We start from the raw sequence: 21806 nt of genomic DNA on the forward strand, positions 1-21806 counted from the left end.
GCCCTGCTTTGTTGTGTATTTGTGATACATGCATTACTGTCTTTATAATACCAAAAAAGTTCAAAGGCAGAATAGGTAAATACAGCACATTTTCTGAACAAAATGCAGCCTATTCCAGTTAATTTCATAAGTATGATTCAACAATACTGTTTTCATCTTTGTCAAGCTATCTGCATCTTACATGTGACGTCATGCCGCATCTTCGAGAAATAAATGATGTAAAATCAATTACCTTTTGCGAAAGTGTGTCTTTCTCGGCAGTTTCCATTCGGCATTCCCCAAATATATTGTCAGGCACAGCAATGTGCTTCTTCTTCATAGTTTTGATAAGGTCCTGCAGGTTTGCTGAAAAAAAATGGGACCACTTGTGAACAAAGAGAAAAAAAATGTGACAGCAGAGGCAAAGAATTATTTACTACCCCGGCTAACTACTCCTGTGGGCTTTTGTTTCAGTCCCCTTCCCCTAGCGTAGCCGAATGGATGTGCACATCCCGGGACACTGCGGGGCTCTGCCAAAGTTTGCTATTTTACTACAGCGAAGACTGAAACAAGTGAGTTTTGCACGAGGAGTCTGCCTTCAGTCTGCTCAATGCTTATGTGGGAGTAACCACCGTCAAGTGAAAATAGCGCACTGTTTCGGACAGCCGGCAGAACGTACGCGCAAAGCTGGGAATGACAGCAATTTGCGATAGAGATCGACTGATTAAGTAGCTCGTCAGCGCTCACTCGCTCGCCCAGACAGCCGGCCACCGCAGAAGCAAAGTATAGTCTCTGACTGCTTCTACATAAATTCGACGGACATGCGTGCACGAACAGAACAGCGTGTTAATGAAGGTGCACAGCAAATATCTCAAATGGGACGGGAATTTATTGCTGCAGCGTACACAGCGACTGCGCGGCAAAAATTACTGGATCAACTTACCTCCGAGAAGTACCACTTCGCCCGGGTAATGGCCCTCCAGGACCTTGCCATCCTCCACTGACCGCCAATATATTTCTTTGAACTTGCCGAGACATTCACTTTCAAGCTCGTAGTCCTTGATCAGGCTTAGGTTCACAATTGCTCGCCAGCCGTCCTCGTAAACTACATATGCGAAGGTATGCTCTGACATATTTAGAATTAAAAAAAGCTGGCCAAACATGCAAACACGCACAAGTCGAGTGCTTATGATTGATTTGTCTGACTAAAGCCAGAACCTGAAAACCATACGCGTGTTTACAGTAGCGTGGTTATCAACAGTGCCATGCTTGTCACATGCATGACAAGCAGACTGCCGGATAGAAGTTCAGATGGCTTTGGATACTTCCTTTCTGGAAAACTACAGATTTAAAAATTTGATTCCAAATGAACTCTATGATTGGCTCTAGTGCTATTGTTTTGGTTATTTCTGTAATTGTAAAATATATATTGGGTATGAAATATTTTTTTATATCTCGAGCACGGTGATCCTGAGGCCATGAGGCATGGTTACAGCAGTTACGGCACTGCGGTGTGTCCTACTCAGCCACTGCATTCTTGCACTTTCTTTTGTTGCTTTCTAGTGCGGTCTGCATGGCGGTCTGCTTCTTTCGCGCTTAGCTCTGCTTGAGACTTGCCGAGACACCAAGGATATAAAATACGTGTGCGTTTTTACGGTGTCTCCGGTCGTCGTCATGAGTGACGGCGTCGAAAAGGAGAGAAGTTGTATTTGGGCCCGGGTCAGCCTTTAATCGTGCCTCGGTCGACTTACTACTATGACAAGCTCCGCAGAGCAGAAAGTTTTGTGGCTGTTGACGAATCGCCATCGCCAAGCTTGGACTACTCCAGTAGTGAGCATGACGATTCCATCGACAGCAATAACGGATCACTCGCACATGATGTGGAAAACGACAGCGAAGCAAAAGAAATCGATAGTGTGTGCGATCAAGGGAGTGACGAGGAAGACGACCTGCTCCATGAAGCCACTGCTGTTCCGGATTTTGATCAATCAGAGCTTCTAGCAAAGTGTATTGGTGACTTCGGTTCGAAAACTACCTGGCTCGAAGACGACAGTGACAGTGGCAATAGTCCTTATTATGTCCTTTATTGTAGCTCATGGCCTTTCCTGGTCTGCGACAGACGACCTCTTGAAGCTTGTGGATGCACTCTTTGGATTTCAGAAAAGCGGTCTGCCCCGGACAAAGTACCTCCTGAGGAAGCTGTGGTCGCACAAATGTGCGTCTGTGGTAAATTACCATTACTTTTGCGAGGTATGCACATCATTGCTCAAACCCATGACAGACAGAGTGCATCTTTTTTGTGACATGTGTCAAGTCAGTTCAACTGTTCAAGTTGTGAAAAGTGCTGGCAATTTTGTTGTCATTCTCGACCTCAAAAAGCAAATTTCGGGATTAATTGGTAAACTGAAGGGCATCCTCTATGAAAACCTTTGCCATCTGCGGCAGCAAATTCAAGAAGATTCACAAGAGCTGCAGGACATAACAAGCGGATTTGTTCATCGATCGCTCCATCGCAAAGGTGCGCTGAACTGGTGTGATCTCACAGTTACTGTGAACACTGCTGGCAGCCCGCTATATAAGTCATCGAACGCATCACTTTGGCCATTTCAGCTGATAGTGAATGAGCTGCCTCTGCCCCTGAGGCACCAGAACACAATATTGGCAGGATTGTGGTTTGGCCATAAACATCCGGACATGTTGCTGTTCTTGGCCAAGTTTGTTGATGCTTTGGGACATGTGGGACAACTTGTTTGGGAGTACGGGTCAATTTCAATCCACAACAGAGTGTATGCTACGTGCATCTGTGTCGATGCTCCTGCGAGGGCATCTGTTGGCAACCATGTACAGTTTAACGGATACTTCGGCTGCCCATGGTGCCTTTCATGTGGAACAAGAAAGGAAGGTAGGCCAACTGCTAAATATACAACAACATAGAAGGCAGCTCATTGCTTTGTTTACCCGTTGAGAACATAATCAAAGAAAGACAGGAATTTTCACCACAGCATAAATCCACTTAAAAAGATAAAACCAAAACAAAGACATACCAGGGTAAATGGCTAAAGCCTGCAATCCAAATTTCTGCCTTCTTTTTCTGGCAAATCAATATTATTTTTTGTGTCTACTTTATGGTACGGCTTCTGCTTTGCCTACAATGTGTTTCTCGCTCTCATCTGTTTCATTAATAAAGGTTCTGATCTGTATATTTTTTTTTCTTCGTTAAACTGCCTTACAATTTTGGTTCACAGCATTATAAGTAGCTGATTTATTGCCATTGTCCTTTTTACCATTCTGTCTACATAACATACATGCTTCCTCCCCACACTCCCCCTTCAATATCAGTAATGCTGCCTTTCATAAGCAGTGTTCACATGGACTCGACATGAGGGGGTTGAGTTGAGTTATCGGGTCGAAAATCGGTTACAGGGCTCGTGTAAATGCTGTCGGTTTGGGTAGAGGGGTCGAGTCAACTCCGGCGCAGGAAGTGGGTTGACTGGACTTGACTCCGGTTCAGGAAGCATGTAAACGCTGTCATGTTGAGTCGGGGCACGGTGGGAGAGAAGAATAGTACAGGATACACTGGAGGTGCACAGGGGAAAAACCAGAATCATGTGCCATCTGCTATGTCTTTGCCTCGACGCGAAGTGCCGCTGTACTTGCCGCTCGTCCAGAGTCGGTTCTGCGCTCATCTGATTGGGTTCATGTAAACTCGGTAGGGTCGAGACCACTCAAATTCAACTTCTCAACTTGACCCCTCGCCATCAGTTCTAAGTAAACAGGACTATATATTTGTGTGTGTTTTGGTTTTTATTGTTCACAACTAAGGCTATCCTGTGCCAAAGATTGAGTTGAAAAAATTACGGCAGTTGTGATGAATTACTATATTTACAATGTAACACTTGCTTATTTCTACTGTTGCATCTCCCTAAAAGCAAGTTGGGGTCGAAACGAATATTTTACTTGTAAAATACTGTAAAATGCTTTCTTTCGTTTCTCAAGTCTTCTGTTCGCAGAAATCAAAATAGCCAAATGCTCTTCTTTATTGGCGGCTTTTACAATAACTACTTTTCTCTTTACTTTCCTCTAATATTACAGGGAGAAGTACTTTGCTTTGGGCTAGTTGGTTCATGGTTGAGCATATTTCTTCTAGCCCAAAGCAAAGTACTTCTTGAGCATATTTCTTCTTCATTGGGCCCTTTCCTGTTTCAAAGTTTCCGCACCGACCCTGAAATTGCTTGTGCTAAGCTTATCGCCGTATCTACCTGCTAATCACGAGTGGTCACGTTCTTCTTAAAGCGGAAAATAATTCCCTTAGAGGTTCATGCCCTCATCGGCGTCCTGCAGCCATCGTGGGGCCACGCAAGACGCATTTGTAAGATACTCAAGTCTGAGTACTGGAGGCAAGTCCGGATGTTTAATGATTGGGCGCGCGTCCTTATATTGCTTGGAAGAGAACCGATAAAAGAACAAGGCGGCTAGAAGAAATGAAAAGGGTGGCGACAAGAACTACAGAGTTTCTTTGGCAACGTGCTTTGAAGAGTCTGATTTCCCGGCCGAAGGAATCTTCTGGTGACCGCTCCAGACAGCTCACCGTTCTTGGAGACGCGGTTCTTCCAGAAAAAGTCAAGGAACTTTTGGAGAAGGGACCAAAGTTCAGCTTACCACCACGCGCCAAACGTCAAGAGTTGCTGGCTATGGTCAGAAGAGTGGCTGGCCATGCACCGGAGAGAGAAAAAGAAAGGATCATAGGAGGTGGCGTCGCCTGCGTTGTGAGATGCGTTGGGGCTAATCCCCCAAAACACCCGCCGCTTGAAAAAGTGTCGCAAGCTCTCAAGGAAAATGATCTTCTAGCACTCCAAGCTGACAAGGAAGGTGGTTTCGCTGTCCTGCCGACGTGGTTGTTCCGGGAAAAGGCTACTGCAGCCGTCAACAAGAACTTCAAACGCGTCAAGTTCAATGCGCGTTTTGTAAAACGGCAAGCACTTAAGATTCTGGATGATTTCCATTTGGACGCCATCAAGAAGAAAGCAAAAGACGAAGATAGAACTTTCCTTGAAGTATTCTTGACAGTAAAGACTCACAAGCCTGGAATGCCACTACGCACCATTGTTTCGGAAAGAGGAACGTGGCAACGGGTCGTCAGTTGCTACCTGCAGAAGAACCTTTGCACACTGGTGAGCGATGATCCCTACCTTGTGCGCAGTTTTTCAAACGTCGTACAGCAACTAGAGTCTTTGCCTCTCCTAGAATATAATGGGTTCTCTATCGACATTGAAGAATTGTATTATTCCGTTCCTCATCAAGGACTCCTAAGTGCGGTCAGAGAAAAGATCATGGACACCGGTGTTCAGTTTCAAAATTCCGCTGGGATTAGCAGCGAGAGCTTTGTAGCTCTGCTAGAATTCTACTTGAACTCAACCGCTATTTCGTTTGAAGGTGATTTCTTTGTTCAAAAAAGAGGTGTCTGTATTGGGTCTTCTGTGGCACCTGTTCTTTGTGACATTTTTTTGTCAGCTGTTGGAAATGAAATCAAAAGTCAACTCCATGACCCGAATATTGTTTCCGTTTTCAGATATGTCGATGATTTTTGATTATTCTGAAGGGGACACCTGAGTTTGATTTAGCTGAGAGAGTGACTAGGACGTTGTCCGTTTGCCGCAATCACAGCCAAGGCCTCAGATTTACATGGGAGGAACCAGTTAATAACGAACTGCAGTTCTTAGACTTAAGGCTTGTGTTCAAGAACGATCATATTTGCTGGATGTACAATCCCAGATCAAAGAAAGGATTGCAACCTTTTGACAGTGCCCACTCGAAGCTCGTCAAAAGAGCTATAATTGCGAATTCCCTTCAAAGCGCTTTAGGAAAATCATGCCATCACATGATGTCGGTTAGCTTTGGCGCCCAAGTAAAAAGGCTGGAAGAAGCAAGCTACCCGCCCCAATTAATATTGGCGGTTTCTGAAATGTTGCTTCAGAAAGTGAAGAGACAAAACGTTGAAAGAAACCCGGAAGTACGAAGGAAGCCTATGCCAGTTATTCCTTACATCCATAAAGTTTCCCATGGCATCAAAAGAGTTGCAAGTAAATTTCAGGTTCAAGTTGTGTTTTCTGCGCCTTCAAAACTTTCTAAGCCTTGCTCAATGAATAAGCCAGATAAACGACCGGTTTGCGCTATTAAACATCAACATAAGTTCACCAAATGTAAGTCAAGAGTTGTGTATCAGATTCCTTTGAGCTGTGGTTTGGTCTACATAGGGCAAACCGGTCGTTGTTTCAATGAGCATGCCAGTGAACATATGCGGAATGTTCGCATTCAGCATGGAAGCTTCCTAGCAGACCACTGCAAATCCTGCCAAGGGTGTCGTCCGGAACTAGAAAAGACGATTTTTTTAAAATCTGGTAGAGATAAAGTTGAGCGAGAACTAGTAGAGGCTTATTTCATCAAGAAAGTAGGAAGTTTGTGCGTTAGCAAGCCGTCCATATCAATCAGCTAATCTGAGGTGGCTTTTCTTGAAGGATTCCTGTAGATTTTATACCTTGGTTTTATTTATTCTTGATAGGTGTTGTCGGTTGTTTTCGTTTTACGTTGACGATGAGGCGATTCCCTTAGCTTTTAAAACTTCTTTTGCACGCTCTTTCCGAGTTTCTGTTGGTCATTTTTTGTTTCCATTGTCACCTGTTCAAGCCTTCTTGTGCATCTTTTTTTCGGCGTTTCTGTTGGTTTTTCTGATAATCTTTGTCACCTGTAGTTGTTATTGCGGTCGAAGGGAAGATTACAAACACGTGCCGTGTTTGTGTGGTTATGTGGTTGATTTCAATTTGTGGTTGATATGTTTATTTTGTGTGTGTGTGCACTCCGATAATCTTAGGACTCTTTCGAACAGGTTGCTCTTATATATTTTTGGATGGCGTGCTTTATTGTGATGAATTGCCATTTTTTGTTTACTGGCTGATTATACTGTGAGGTTTTTTCTTGTCTGTGACCAATACCGCCGGTGATCTGAGTGCTCCACGTGTATGCCTATATGATAGGCCTTTGTGATACGGTTTTGGTGCTTCTTAAAAATGAAAGGGTTTGCGCGAATAAACATCAGTTGAAAGTTGGCGCCTGTCCTGTTATTTTGGTGTTCCTTCCTTGTCCTCGTCCCTTTCGCGCCGTCTTCATAATCTACTTCAATCACAGGGAGATGGTTATACCTGGACTCTGCGCCTGGCACCGAAAGAACCACTGCAGGTGTCTGTAGAGACATGAAGCTAGCATTGAATTATGCGACTACAGTGAACGGACTCAAAGGGCCATCGCCATTAGTCAGACTTCCTCAGCTCGACCTTGTCTGGTGCTACACAGTAGAATATATGCACGGTGTACTTTTGGGTGTCACCAGACAATTCACGGACTATTGGCTAGATCCATCAAACAGCCATGAGCCTCACTGCATTGCTAAGTGCGTAAGTTTATTCAGTGCTAATTGTGAACAAACCTCAGGAGGCTTAAAACTTTACTGCCTGAAATCAGGCACCACAGTAGAAACCGCCAGAATGAGGATATGTCAAAGCATGGTAGATCACCTCAAATGTGCCTATTATTCTTTGACTATGGTGTTGAGTGAACCTTCGAAGAAAGTTGCGTGGCCACTTTTCTCCCCTTTACATATGACATGAAAAGTATGAAAGCAAAAACATGCACTGAAATTGAAGCGCTAACACCACACCGGTGTCGTCTAAAAAACACTGAATGGTGCAGTCTAGTAATCATTGCTGTTCAGCCTAATTTGGAGTAATTGTATCATCAGATGCCCGTAAAGGGCCTTTAGGGTATGTGAAAAAAAAATAAAGCAAACCTTTATATGCAGGACGCCCAAGCTTGATCGAGGACCTCAACAAGCGCCTACTGAATATACGTCCACCTCATCACATCACTCGCCTGCCCCGCAACCTTAGGGAGAGGTGTTATTGGAAGGCTCATGAATGGAGAAACTGACTCCTCTTTTACTGTATTCCTTGCTGTCGCCTTGTTCTCCCAGAGAGGTACCTTCGAGACTTCGGGCTGCTTTCAGAAGCAATTTTCATTTTGCTACAAGAAAGCTTCTCACTGGAGCAAACTCATCGTGCAGGTGAGAGCTTTTTATCTGTTCTTAGCTTCTTATGCACAAGTATATGACTAACACAGATCTTGAGCTGCTAACTTTGATATACTATGTAATGTGCTGCACCACAACTCTTGAATCATGCGCAAAGATAATTGCGGCATTAAAAAAGTGTTGATGACACTTTATTCTCTTCCTTGGGTACTGTTTCTTTGACGACTTTGTCTCTTAACTATCCATTTTGGATGAACTGCATATAACCATCTTTTGTGTTGTATGTATTAACAGTATTATGGTCCTGTTGGGCTAGTGCATCACTTAATGTGCTCATTCACACTGCATGGAATCTCATTTCAGAACAACTTCTTGGAAGATTTGTCCAGCGTGCTGCTGGCCTTTATGAGGAACGCTGCATGACCTTCAATCTGCATCAAATCTTACACTTGGCACAAGCAGCGCGTAACTTTGGCCCTCTCTGGGCGCATTCTGCCTTAACATTTGAGAGCGGCAATGGCCAGATTGTAAAGCTTGTGAATGCGGCTAAAGGCGTTCCAGAGCAAATTCTCGAAACAGTAATTCTTTCACAAGAACTCAGCCTGCTGATTACAGTGATGCCTATGCCAACAAATGTGTAAGATATGTGCATGGGGTTTCTCGGCCACTTAGATACACAAAATGCTCAGCATGTCAGTGGTACATGTGTATTTGGTGTGCCAAAACGAGTGTCCTCCCTTTCCCCACAAGAGGCTGCCTGCCTGGTGTCGTTGCTCGGTGGTGCCCCTCATCTACAGGAGCATTTCAGGTTTTCTTTCCTTGTAACCATTTTTCATAGTGAAAAATATCGACCCAGCAAAAATAACTGTGCAGTGTTTGAATCCAGAGATGGTAAATTTTACTTGATAAAAAGAATATTTGAAGTCACAGACATCTATTCTCCAGCACATGGAAAACTTTTCTTGATGTGTTCTGAGATAGTGGCTGAAGGCAGTGTTGCAGAATTCCCACTGCATATTTCAGAATGTTTTTTTTCTTTGGTGTATTCTTTGTTTGCACTCAGTGTTTCTGACATTGCTAAACCTTGTGTTTTCATTTCATTCAGCAGCAGAGAGCAGTACATCTGCTCTATTCCAAACTTGGTTGAACGCGACTGAGCCGTTTTGTGGATTTCGAAGATGCAGTTGCCTATCAGCGATAAGAATTAAAGGTTTCGTTTGAGTGGCTAAAGCTTAGTTAAGGTCAACAAAAATGCGGCTTTTTCCCATCAAGACACTCACTTCCGACCAATGGCTGTCCAAGATACGAGCCAGTGTCCTCAATCTCTTCAACTCGCCCCACTCCTAGCCTTAACAATGAAAAAGTGTGGGAAGTTGTTCGCTTGTCTTTGATATTTTTTGTATGGCTGCCATTTGCTGAAATGGAGTGCTTGGAAAGTGAGACTTATTCATATTTTGTTTTTATCCAACATGCTGTTAGTACAGACTTTAATGATAGTTTACTATACTAGAATATTTGCATCTGATTGTAGAGTAATGCTGAATGCATGAGGTGCATATATATGATGTGGCAACGAATTGATACTATGGGAACGCGATGTTTTGTTTCCCTTTCAACTTATTTCTGCACTTTCAGATTCGTTTTACCCGCCGCCGGACACCCACCGGTAAAAATGCGTACAAGCGTCCCCCGGCCTGGCGCCCGGCTCTCACAGGGGTGTGCGCTTGGAAGAGGCTCCGCAAACCCCGCTGCGCTCCCTCTGGGGCAAAATAGTTTCGAACACTTCAGCCTGCAAAGGTGGTTCGAGTTACCGTGTTTCACGGGGTTCAAAACTGAAAGCGAGTCGTGTCCTAGACACGCGAAAACTCAGAAAAGCCTTGTTTCAAGTGCGAAACGCTTTAAGCCAGCCGTACCCCAATTGAAAGTTTGAGAACAGGTTGAGGACGTTTCGACCCCAATGCCTCTAATCATTAGCTTTACCATGTGTGACTGCTCTCCCATCGAGCGCCAGCTATCCTGAGGGAAACTTCGGAGGGAACCAGCTACTAGATGGTTCGATTGGTCTTTCGCCCCTATACCCGGATCGGACGATCGATTTGCACGTCAGAATCGCTTCGGACCTCCACCAGAGTTTCCTCTGGCCTCGTCCTGCCCGGGCATAGTTCACCATCTTTCGGGTGCCAACGTGTGCGCTCTCGCTCCGCCCCGGCGACAAGAAAGCGCCTGGGACGGGCCGTTGCTGCGCCCACACCTCTGTGCGGTGCGGGATCGCAACGCGGCCCGCGAAGGGCCTTCACGTTTCATTGCGCCATTGGGTTTCGGGAGACCCATTGACTCGCGCACATGTTAGACTCCTTGGTCCGTTATTATTATGATCTGACGAAGAGTCGGACCCGACTGAACGACTGAACTGAACTGAACTTGATGAATGTTTAAAAATAAAATCAAATGTGTAAATACTAAATTACTATTTACTCTGTTTTGTATCTGATAGCCAGCTTTGTGGCTACCTTTATGTCACAAGCCGCCTCACAATAGAGCAGAAGTTACAGAATCTCCTCTCTCCTCTGAGCATGCTTCGACATGACTCTCTGGGGCAGCGACTGGCCAGCGCGCATACCTGACAATGGGCCACAGTACAGCCAGCCAACAGTATAAAAAGGCAGACTGCAGCACGCCCGCGGCAGTACGCTCTGGGGAGATGTGGTCTCTCGGCCCACTCTCGTGGCCGCTCGCTCTGGGAAAGTGTCTTGTTTTTTCACTGAGCCTGCGATCAACTCGTTTCTCTTCATCTTGTACGGCCGCCACTACTGATCAACTCTGCGACTACGATGGAACATGAGCCGTCAGAATTCCTTTTTTTAACAGACTGTCGGTTAACTGATTATTGTTTTTGTCTCTGTTTAAACCTTGATCTGGCTTAGTATTTTACGCTCTGTGTAACTCTTGCCCTTATTTACTTTATCTGGAATACTTGCTTTGTTTTCTTAGTCTTCTTTTGTCGCAGTGTTTGTTCATTATCAGTTTTTCCTCTTGTCATTTACCGAGTCATCTTTTATCACTATCATGACCTGGCGTTTTTTTTTATTATTATGCAGTGTAATTTGGACTACTAGTTATAAATATCCTATTGTTTGTAAACAAAAAGTGACTTTCTACAACATGTTTCTCAATCACAAACTGACAAACATTCTTCACGGGTTGACCAGCCTAACCTTTAACTGTGTTCTTAAGCCTGATAGAGGTATAGCGGGTAACTATGAAGGGGATCCCGCGCCTCTGTTGACCGAAAAGGCGGGGGTTTGTGACACTCACAGCCATCATATTGTCACATTAGGCGGTGCAACGCATAAGGAAAGAAGAACGCATACGCATAAGGAAAGAAGAAGACTCTCGTGAGTTTTGGAGAGAAGACGACGTTCAACAGCGTCGGCTGGTGCCTACAGAGAACGTCCGTTGAAAAGCCTTGTCTTCGGTGTCCGCCCTCTGCTACAAGCTTAACTACCCCGTAACACCTTGGTGGAGGTGCGGGGTAGTTAAGCTTGTCCTGTATGCTTATTTGCGGGTCCTTTATGCCCCATAAATAAGCATACAGGACTGGTGGGAGAAAGTACAGGAAATGGAAGAGGTCCTGTGCACTCCCATTAGAGGCTCCTATAACTCCTTCATACTGCATGCAGGATACGTTTTAGGAGGTAAAGAAGGTTGAGTAGGTCCTGTCCCACACATGCAGGTCCTGAGTACTAGATTACAGGTGCTGGATGTGCTCCTATATCACCGCATGTAGGATATTATGTACGTGTTCGCACGACGTACGTCCGCAGGCAAATCTTTATATACACGGTGTCGCAGCTCAATTGCATCATGCCCCATCCCCTTCATGGATCACTGCCTTGTCGTGGCGGAGGGGCTTGCGACACCCGATGAAGTCGTGAGCTCTGCTGTGTAGGGCCACCCAAGATAGACAGGTCACGGCAGAGAGTTCTGACAAAATGTGATTCACTGGAGAAGGTAATGGCAACCCACTCCAGTATTTCTTGCCAAGAAAACCCCATGGCCAGTCACAATACCATTAATGATATGGCGCCGGAAGATGAGCCCCTCAGGTTGGAAGGCGTCCCACATGTTACTGGGGATGAACAAAGGGCGATTCCTAGTAGCTCCAGGACGAATGAAGCGGCTGGGCTAAAGCCAAAAGGACGCTCAGTTGTGGATGTGTCGGGAAGCGACCGGAAAGTCCGATGTTGCAAGGAGATGTATCACATAGCAACATGGAATGTAAGATCTATGACTCAAGGTAAACTGGATGTCGTCAAGCGAGAAATGGACAGATTGAACATTGATATCTTGTGTATCAGCGAGCTCAAGTGGACCGGAATGGGAGAATTTAACTCCGGCGACCATTATGTCTTTTATTGTGGGCACGAATCCAAGAGAAGGAATGGGGTCGCTCTCATAGTAAACAGAAGAATGGGCAAAGCAGTGCTAGGGTACAACCCCAAGAACGACCGAATCATTTCACTTCGGATCCAAGGTCAACCTTTCAACATAACAGTTATCCAAGTCTATGCACCGACCACTACTGCTGAAGAAGCTGACGTTGAGAGATTTTATGCGGACCTACAATGCCTTTTAGACCGTACCCCATCATCAGACGTCGTTTTTCTCATAGGAGACAGGAATGCTAAGGTAGGGAGTGAAGAAATATCCGGAATTACAGGCAAGTTCGGTCTTGGTGAGCCAAATGAAGCTGGGCAGAGGCTAGTAGAGTTTTGTCAAGAAAACAACCTGACCATAGCGAATACTCATTTTCAACAGCACAAGAGGCGCCTGTGCACATGGACTTCACCGGACGGTCTGTACAGGAATCAGATCGATTATATTATTTGCCGGCAGAGATGGAGAAGCGCTATACAAGCAGTAAAAACAAGGCCTGGGGCCGATTGTAGCACCGATCATCAGCTTCTTGTTGCCAAAATTAAGCTTTGATTGAGGAAAACGCAGAAAACTAGAAGGCCTTTCAGGTATGATCTGGATCAAATTCCATTAGAATATGCTGTGGAAGTGAGGAATCGATTTCAAGAATTAGATCTAGAAGACAAAGAGCCCGAGGAGTTGTGGACTGATGTTCGTGATATAATACAAGAAGTTGCTGCCAAGGTAGCTCCAAAGCAAAAGAAATGCAAGAAAGCAAACTGGTTATCTGAAGAGGCTTTGCAAAAAGCTGAGGAAAGGAGGATGGCAAAAGTTATGGGGGAAAGAGAAGGATACAAGGTTCTCAATGCGGATTTCCAGAAAATAGCAAGGAGAGATAAGAATGCCTTCCTGAACATACACTGCCAAGCAGTTGAGGACAACAGCCAATTAAGGAACACAAGAGCTTTGTATAAGACAATCAAAGATATCAAAGGAAGCTTCTGTGCTAAGCTTCCTGTCCCTTGATAAAGGACAAACGAGGCAAGGACCTCACTGAAGCCTCAGAGATAAAGAAGAGGTGGCAGGAATACACAGAAGAACTGTACAAGAAGGGCCCGTATGTGCAAGCCCAACATAAGACGGTTGTGATCACTGATCTCGAGCCGGGCATCCTGAATAGTGAAGTTGAATGGGCCTTAGCCAGCCTTGCTAAGAACAAAGCTAGCGGAATTTATGGCATTCCAGCTGAGTTGCTTCAAAACCTCAACCATGATGCTGTTAACATTCTGCATACATTACGTCAAAAGATTTGGACAACCCTGCAGTGGCCACAGGATTGGAGGAGGTCAGTTTACATCCCCATTCCAAAGAAAGGCAGTGCCAAAGATTGTTCCAACTACCGCACGATCGCGCTTATTTCGCATGCTAGCAAGGTGATGTTGAAAATTCTCCAAGGTAGGCTGCAGCAGTATGTGGATCGGGAGCTTCCGGACGTGCAAGCTGGGTTTCGCAAGGGCAGAAGAACTAGAGACCAAGTTGCCAACCTTCGCTGGATCATGGAAAAAGCAAGAGACTTCCAGAAACCCATTTACTTCTGCTTTATTGATTATGCGAAAGCGTTTGATTGCGTAGATCATAGCAGATCGTGGCAAGCTCTCCAAGAGATGGGAGTTCCAATTCACCTTATCTGTCTCCTCAGGAACCTGTATGAAGGACAAGAGGCCACAGTCAGAACTGGGCATGGTCTTACTGATTGGTTTCCGATTGAGAAAGGAGTGAGGCAAGACTGCATACTGTCGCCCTGCCTATTTAACCTATATGCAGAGTGCATCATGAGGAAGGCCGGTCTGGACGAGTCTTCAGCTGGAGTGAAGATTGCTGGAAAACGTATCAACAACCTTAGATATGCGGATGATACCACTTTAATGGCAGAAAGTGAAGCGGAACTCAAGAGACTTCTGATGCGCGTACAAGAAGAGAGTGAGAAGTTTGGCCTTAAACTGAACATTAAAAAGACAAAGATCGTGGCGTCTTGCTTGCCCTATCAAGTCCTGGAGCATCAAGGGACAAGAAGTGAAAGCGGTGACAGATTTTCTCTTCTTGGGCTCCAAGATTACCTCGGAATTAGACTGCAGCCATGAAATTAGGAGACGCCTGCTTCTTGGAAAGACAGCAATGGTTAGCCTTGACCGCCTAGTAAAGAGCAGAGACATTAGTCTGCCAACCAAGATCCGTATAACTCGTGCTACGGTCTTTCCAGTTGTGATGTATGGATGCGAGAGTTGGACTGTGAAAAAGTCTGACCGCCTAAGAATTGACGCGTTTGAATTGTGGTGCTGGCGAAGACTCCTGAGAGTTCCTTGGACTGCCAGAAGATCAAATTAGTCAATATTGTCGACCATAAACCCTGACTGCTCATTGGAGGGTCAAATTCTAAAGTTAAAGCTCAGCTACTTTGGTCATCTGATGAGAAGAGAGGAGTCGCTGGAGAAAGATTTGATGTTGGGAAAGGTTGAGGGTCGCCGGAGAAGGGGTAGGCAGCGAACGCGATGGTTAGATGGCATCCTCGAGGCACTGCAGATGAAGTTATGTGATGTTAGGAAGATAGTGAGAGACCGGAAAGCGTGGCGTGACATGGTCCATAGGGTCACGAAGAGTCGGACACGACTGAACGACTGAACTGAACTTATGCCCCATATCAACTCCTAAATACTCCCATATCGTTTTATAAAGAACCTATTCAAATCACAAATAGGTTTTTTCAATTGGGATGGCTTATCACGATGAAGCGCTTCTAGCCGTTTTCGTTGGGCGGCGCGTAGAAGGGGGCGCCATGTGGTCATGCTGACGCCTACTGCGTGTGAACTTACGAGTTTCGTTCGCTATCTTGCAATCTTCGACGAGGCTCGGGCTCGGCCTAACGGAACAAAGCCCACGGTTATGTCTGCTTGACAGTGATAGGTATACTGCACATCCAGTCTACTTAGAGAGAATGAACCGTATGTGGGAAGCGTCATGCCGAGCGTTTTCTACGCGGACACTCACCCAGGTACGATCGGTAAGGCGGGTGGCACGAACATTTAGCGTGAACCACAGGGTTGCGGAAAGTTGTTGGCAATCGTTTATTCGCCAAGCATTGTTGGGAGAAACTTGTGGATAGAGAACTTGCATGTTTTGGCCGACATTTTGGCTCAAATTAGGATTATTTGGCTTGGTCTATGATTTGGTTTGGTTTGTGGGGTAACAAACTGGATTCCAAGGGAAGGAAAGCGTAGCAGGGGGCGGCGGAAAGTTAGGTGGGCGGATGAGATTAAGAAGTTCGCAGGGGTCAAGTGGATGCAGCTAGCACAGAACCGTGTTAAGTGGAGAAATATGGGAGAGGCCTTCGCCCTGCAGTGGGTATAATCAGGCTGATGATGATGATGATGTGGGGTTTAACGTCCCAAAGCGACTCAGGCTGAGACGCCGTAGTGGAGGACTCCGGAAATTTAGACCACCTGGGGTTCTTCAACGTGCACTGACATGACACAGCACACGGGCGCCTTGCTTTTCGCCTCCATCGAGAAAGCGGCCGCCGAGGCCGGGGTTCAATCCCGCATCCTTGGGAACACCAGTCGAGCGCCGTAACCACTGCGCCACCCCGGCGGGCCTTGGTTTATGAGGTTTACCAATAAATCAACTTGACCTGTAAAATAGAGGGATCCATTTCCACCCAAGCACGCAGCGGCCTGCTTTAACCTTCATCGATGGGGACAACGACCGCTGCCGCTGAGAATGTGATATCGAGGGCGTCGTACAAAACTCTCGGAATGCCTCAACTGTAGTAGCGACCATGCAAGCCGCTTTTGCACAGGGAGGCGAAGTGTAAAGGGCGCCGGTATGCTGTGCTGTTACCTCCGCGTGATTATCTCCAGCAGCGCGCTCGGTGCTGACCTCAGACGCCACGGCTGTACACAGTCCGTGCTCATGTATACCGACATCAGGAGATGAAATGAGTGGTGGCTCCGCAATGCTGCGGTGATTCATTATTTTAATTCGTGAGTATAACAGACAATTTATTGAGAATCTGTCCGCAGAACATGTCATCATAAAGTGTTTGCCCACACCCTCAAAATTCGGAGGGCGGACACCCGGAATTTGACATCGTCGGAATTTAACCAAAATGATGTCGAATCTAAATTTATTATCGACAGTTCAATGGAGACCTTCAAATTTGGGTGGCCCATCCCCAAACACGGCCACCTGAACCACCAAAATGTAACCTCGCGCAAATTTGATAGGCGCGAGCTCATGACAAATACACTTTCACTTATTGTACGAAAAGAAGGAAGATATTACAGCAATAAACCAAAGTGCAATGAAGGTAAACAAACAAAAAGGAGGGTGGAAAATAAAGTTACGTGGTACGTTTTTTGTGTTCATGTCTTGAAGAGTGCGGGCTTGAAAAATGAAATATTATGCAAGTAAAAAGATCAACTTAGGTAATTTAGAAATACAGAGGACGCTTTTAAGAGGTGTAAGATAGTCGTAATGTAACTCATTCGGTAAAAAGCACCGCATCATCTGGCGACCACGCTCATGTGTATGTTATCTACCGCAGATTTCCTTTCCTTGCGTTATCGGCGATGGGACGTAGTTTCACAGGTGCAATTTCTTTGAGATAGGGGCCGTCTGTTACATCGCTGTCTGATAGAATGATGCATGAACTGAATTATATAGATTAGCAATGGGGACCGAGGTCAGTTTCGCAAATATTGTCCTCCTGCTTGTGTTACAATCAAGATGTAGAGGGGCGCGCATGGCTATTTTGGGTATTGTGTATATTGGTCACGTTGAAAGTGTTCGTAGTGCCCCAAAGTAGGAATAGCTCAGTAGGGAAAAATTATTTAAAACAATTGTTTTCTGTTTTTCGACCAGACGAATTCAAAGCGCGATAAAGTCGAACGCTAAGGCCTCTTTTCCAGCTAGTCATCTGAGCCCCACTCTTCTAACGCCATTTCGTAAGTGCATGCGATTATGTACATAAATCTTTCCATTCCTTTTGGACCATGAGTATTTACTTGGCCTTTTTTGACATCAAATCATTACAGCATTTTGGTCGTCTGGCATTAATGTCGGAAGACGACAAACGTATTTACATCTTGCGGCCGAAGCGGCTTCTCTAAAAGCAAAGTTCCTTGTTCGGTCACGAAGAACCGAAACAATTGAAATAAATTTTATGTAGTTAAGATCTACAGCCTATGACTATGAGACACGTAGAACATCAGTAACGAAACTAGAAGCTTGTGCCAATATTAAAAACAAAAAGAAATAAACCATAATCAAGCTTAGTATTTTCCTCTCCTTTACTAAAGATCTTTTCAATGCAAAGTATTACGCGAATTCAAGAAATACAACAGTTACCTTTGATCTAAATGTCAAGGCAGTAATTACCAGTTTTCAAACTAGCACTCAAATAAATTTATAGAGTGCGCTCTGTAATGGTAGCCGCATATCGTGCTCTGCAGCGACCACCCAGTCAAAAAACGACAGCTGATTCCAAAATGAAAATTTTGAATTGTGTTTGCTCCTTTAGTTATACTAATAGGCACTAATTGGCATTTGGTCCAAATTCCAAATGGTACCAACTGCTCGGTGGGAAAAACACAACTGGAAATTTGCCAATGTAATCAACAGATTTTTGTTTTGACAGTGACGGCTTTTATCTGGAAAGCCACAATATTTTTTTGACACATTGAAGGTAAGTGGAAGGCGCCAAAGTTACAAAAACGCCTGTTCCATTTAAACTGGGTATGTTCCAGGTAATACGAGCTCGTACCAATTAAAAGAGATAGAGTTAAAAAAAAAAGGGACAGAGACGCGACATAAGTGTAGCGTTCCACATAGAGCAACATGATATTGCCTGGTTCCACTTAGAGCACCTGGAACAAATGATTTATCTGGAAGTTATGCGGAACTAGTGGCGTCTTGTGGAACGAAAATTACGAATGTAGCGGCAAGGTTTAAAAGAAAGCGGAAATAGTTTTTGATGTGGAGGTTATTCAATGCAGCGACTTACAACCACGTCTCACTCCTAACTTGGAGTAAAGGGCTTAGGCATAGTTGTGAGTCAGCGCTTGTATTGTGCCTTTCTTTTATCTTGTCCTTTGTCTTCGTGTTAGCGCTGTTTAAATTAATAATGAATAAGTACTAACTCGCCCAACAAAGTATCTTAGTAAACCATTTGGGTCTTGCGTGAGCACGGCCACTTTCAGTGCGGTATGATATAACATTGTTCATGTCACTCAGGCGCTCCACAATGACAAAAAGGCCGCTATAGGGAAAGAGCAGCTTTTGGGCTAAACCACGCTTGCGCAGCAGCGTCGACAGACGAACCCTAAATCACCGGGCACATTGCAAACATGTCGGCGTCAGTTGTCATAACGCTCCTTCGAACGTTCCTGTATTCGAAGGCGGGCAATGTGGTGAGGTTTTTCGACACAACGTAGAGTGGCAGTGATAGAAGGCTCGTTGTGAAGGGAGATAGAAGGATGGTATCGAGACAGCTACATAAAATTCAGCATAAGGGAGGTAAAACAGACTGTAGCCTGTCGGCTCATGCTGCGCAGTATTATCCGCGTACCTAAAGGGATCAGAATCGACATACATCGCCAACATAGTGGCCAGAGTGCGATTGGTGCGTTCAACAAGCCCATTCGTTTGAGGGTGATGCGGCGCTGAATGACAATTGCCGGCACAGAGACGAAGGAGTTCTTCAGTAACGTGAGCTGTAAATTGGTGCCTACGGTCACTGATCAGAACTCGAGGAAGGCCATGTCGCATGACGAGAAATCGTAACTTCGGAAGCAGTCACTGAGGGTATGGCAGCTGTTTCTGAATATCGAGTGAGATGGTCAACACATACCACTGTCCAGCGGTTACCACTTGAAGACCGCAAAATAGGACCTAAGAGGTCGGTGGCCACCTGCTGAAAGGGTGCGGCAGGAAGCGCAATAGGTTGCAGCGGTCCTGGTGGACGGGAATTAGAGAGGTTGTACCGCTGGCAATTGACACAACTGGCTACACAGCGCTGAATGATTTGATGCCTTTTCGGCCAGTAAAATCGTTTTTGTGTGCGATAGATTTCCCGAGGGACACTGATGTGGCCCGACAGGGCATCGTGGTGCATCATTTCAAGAACCGGAAACCGGAGATTTTCCTGCATGAGGAGAAAAACGTGTGCACCTCCGGGGTTGAACTTCCTGTATAGTAGGCTGGCACAAACGTAGAAACGCGCATCCTTTGAAGCATGAGAGGCAGGAAAGAGCAGTGCCAAAGTCTGATCGTTGCGTTGTTTTGTCTGGAACAGTTCAGGATCAGGAAACGTTGCTGAGATAGTCGCCAGGTTTTCATCGAAGCGGCCACCATCACTACCAGTTGAGGAAAGCGACAAGCGTGACAGGCCGTCAGCGTCAGTGTTTTGCGGCTTTTGTATGCAGCAAAGAAGTAAAACTCTTGCAACCGCAAATCTCGTCCGGCAAGTCAGCTTCAATGGTCACTGAGATATTTCAGCCAACAGACCGAATGGTGGCCGGTGACGATGGTAAAAACATTGCCATATAGGTAGGAAAGGAATCGCTGCACCGCGATGACGACTGCGAGGCACTATGTTCACTAACGCTGTGGCTACGTTTCGACTTTCTCAACGATCGATTAGCATAAGCTATCACGTGGTTGTAGTTGTCACGGCGCCGGATGAGCCCACGCCAACGCCCACGCTGCTATAGCATCGGTGTGCACTTCGATGGGGGCAAAGGGAAGAAATAGCGTGGAATAGGTCCCGATGGCATAAGAATTTGAGGTGGCGGAAAGTCATCAGTCATCAGTTCAATTTAACAGTGCATCATTGTGCAAAAGGCACTTGAGCAGGCAGGCGACGTCAGCGAATCTGGGCACAAAAGGCCGAACATAGGAACACAGTCCTAAAAAGCTGCAAAGCTCCTTCACTGAGGTCGGCGCTATAACGGTGATTACAGCCACAATCTCTCAGAATCCGACCGAGCACCATCCTTATTGACCAAGTGACCAAGGAAAATTGTCTGCAATTCGCCAAAGTGGCATTTCTTAGAGTTGAAGACGAGGTCTGTTCTCTCGATGCTGTCATGAATTATGGTGAATCGGCTATTATGCTTTTCAAAGTTCTCGCCGAAAATCACAACGTCGTACAAACAGCACAAATAATTTTTCCACTTGAGTCTGGGCAGAATGGTGTCCATGAATTATTCAGACGTGGTACGCGCATTGCATAATCCAAATTGCGTTACGTTGAACTCATAAAGACCGTCGGGTGTCACAAATGCCGTTTTTTGTCGGTATCTGCCAGTATGACGCCGAATGAAGACAGCCGCGTGCACCACCAATGCGTGGAAGCGGATACACATCTTTTTTGATTACGGCATTCAGCCGACAATAGACTACAGAGAAGCGCCATGTGTTGTCTTTCTAACGAGGATAACTGGAGGCGCCCAAGCCCAGTCGGAAAAAACTACAGAAAAGTTTCTGATGCAGATGTTACGACAAAATTTCTGTGCGGGTTTTGACGGGGAACCAGTTGTGACAACAGAACACTCTGAGTAACATCGGAAATTTCTTGTTGCGACATGGAAGTGCTACAGAACCACAGACAACAGAAATATACTACAGAAAAACTACAGAACTAAAGAAAAGTACTACAGAACAACAGAAAGATCTGATGGTTACGACACAACTACAGGATATTTTGTCGCATTTTTCATACTGTTCTGTAGTTTGTTTCTACTGGGAGGACTTGAAGATTATTAGATCAAGCCACGTGAAAGCATGTCGTGAACTTGTTTTTTAATAAGCTGTCCATCGCTCGGAGATAGATGGAAGGGCTTCTGTCTGATCGAGCGAGAGGTTCCAGTATCAATCGAACGATGAATGCGAGAAGTTGGGATCGGTGGCGGACGATCCCTGGTGAAGTCAAGAACTTAAACGTGCTTGGAAAGCAGTCCAGTCAAGTTTCGGCGCTCCTCTGTTCCCTAAGATGTGGTTATCACTTATCAGATTCGAGACTCTGCAAAGAGAGTGTTTTTTTTCTTCAAGAGTAGAGTGACCTAACGCTGCCACGGAATTGGACACACCTTCCTTGAAATGAACGAGTTTCACGCCACAAAGTAACACGGCAGGCTCGTCTGAATAGTTCACAGTCCTCAACAATGTGTGACCTCTGGTCACTGAAACTACGCAACGAGGCACCAAGACACTCTTTGCGAAGGTAAATGTTGTAGGTTCCACTAAGGCGTCGAAATCCTCACATAAATGTGTAGAT

The 21806-nt window shown here is 45.4% G+C and overlaps 2 pseudogenes; both read left to right on the top strand.

The window, feature by feature from the left end:
* Positions 1–1457: 1457 nt before the first annotated feature.
* LOC146180118 (uncharacterized) lies at positions 1458–7230 on the top strand (annotated as a pseudogene).
* On the top strand, positions 7227–9216 carry LOC146180119 (uncharacterized; annotated as a pseudogene).
* The last annotated feature ends 12590 nt before the right edge of the window (positions 9217–21806 follow it).

This window comes from Amblyomma maculatum, chromosome 9, assembly GCF_055883805.1.
Source record: "Amblyomma maculatum isolate TAMU_Amacu chromosome 9, ASM5588380v1, whole genome shotgun sequence".
Lineage (NCBI taxonomy): Eukaryota > Metazoa > Arthropoda > Arachnida > Ixodida > Ixodidae > Amblyomma > Amblyomma maculatum.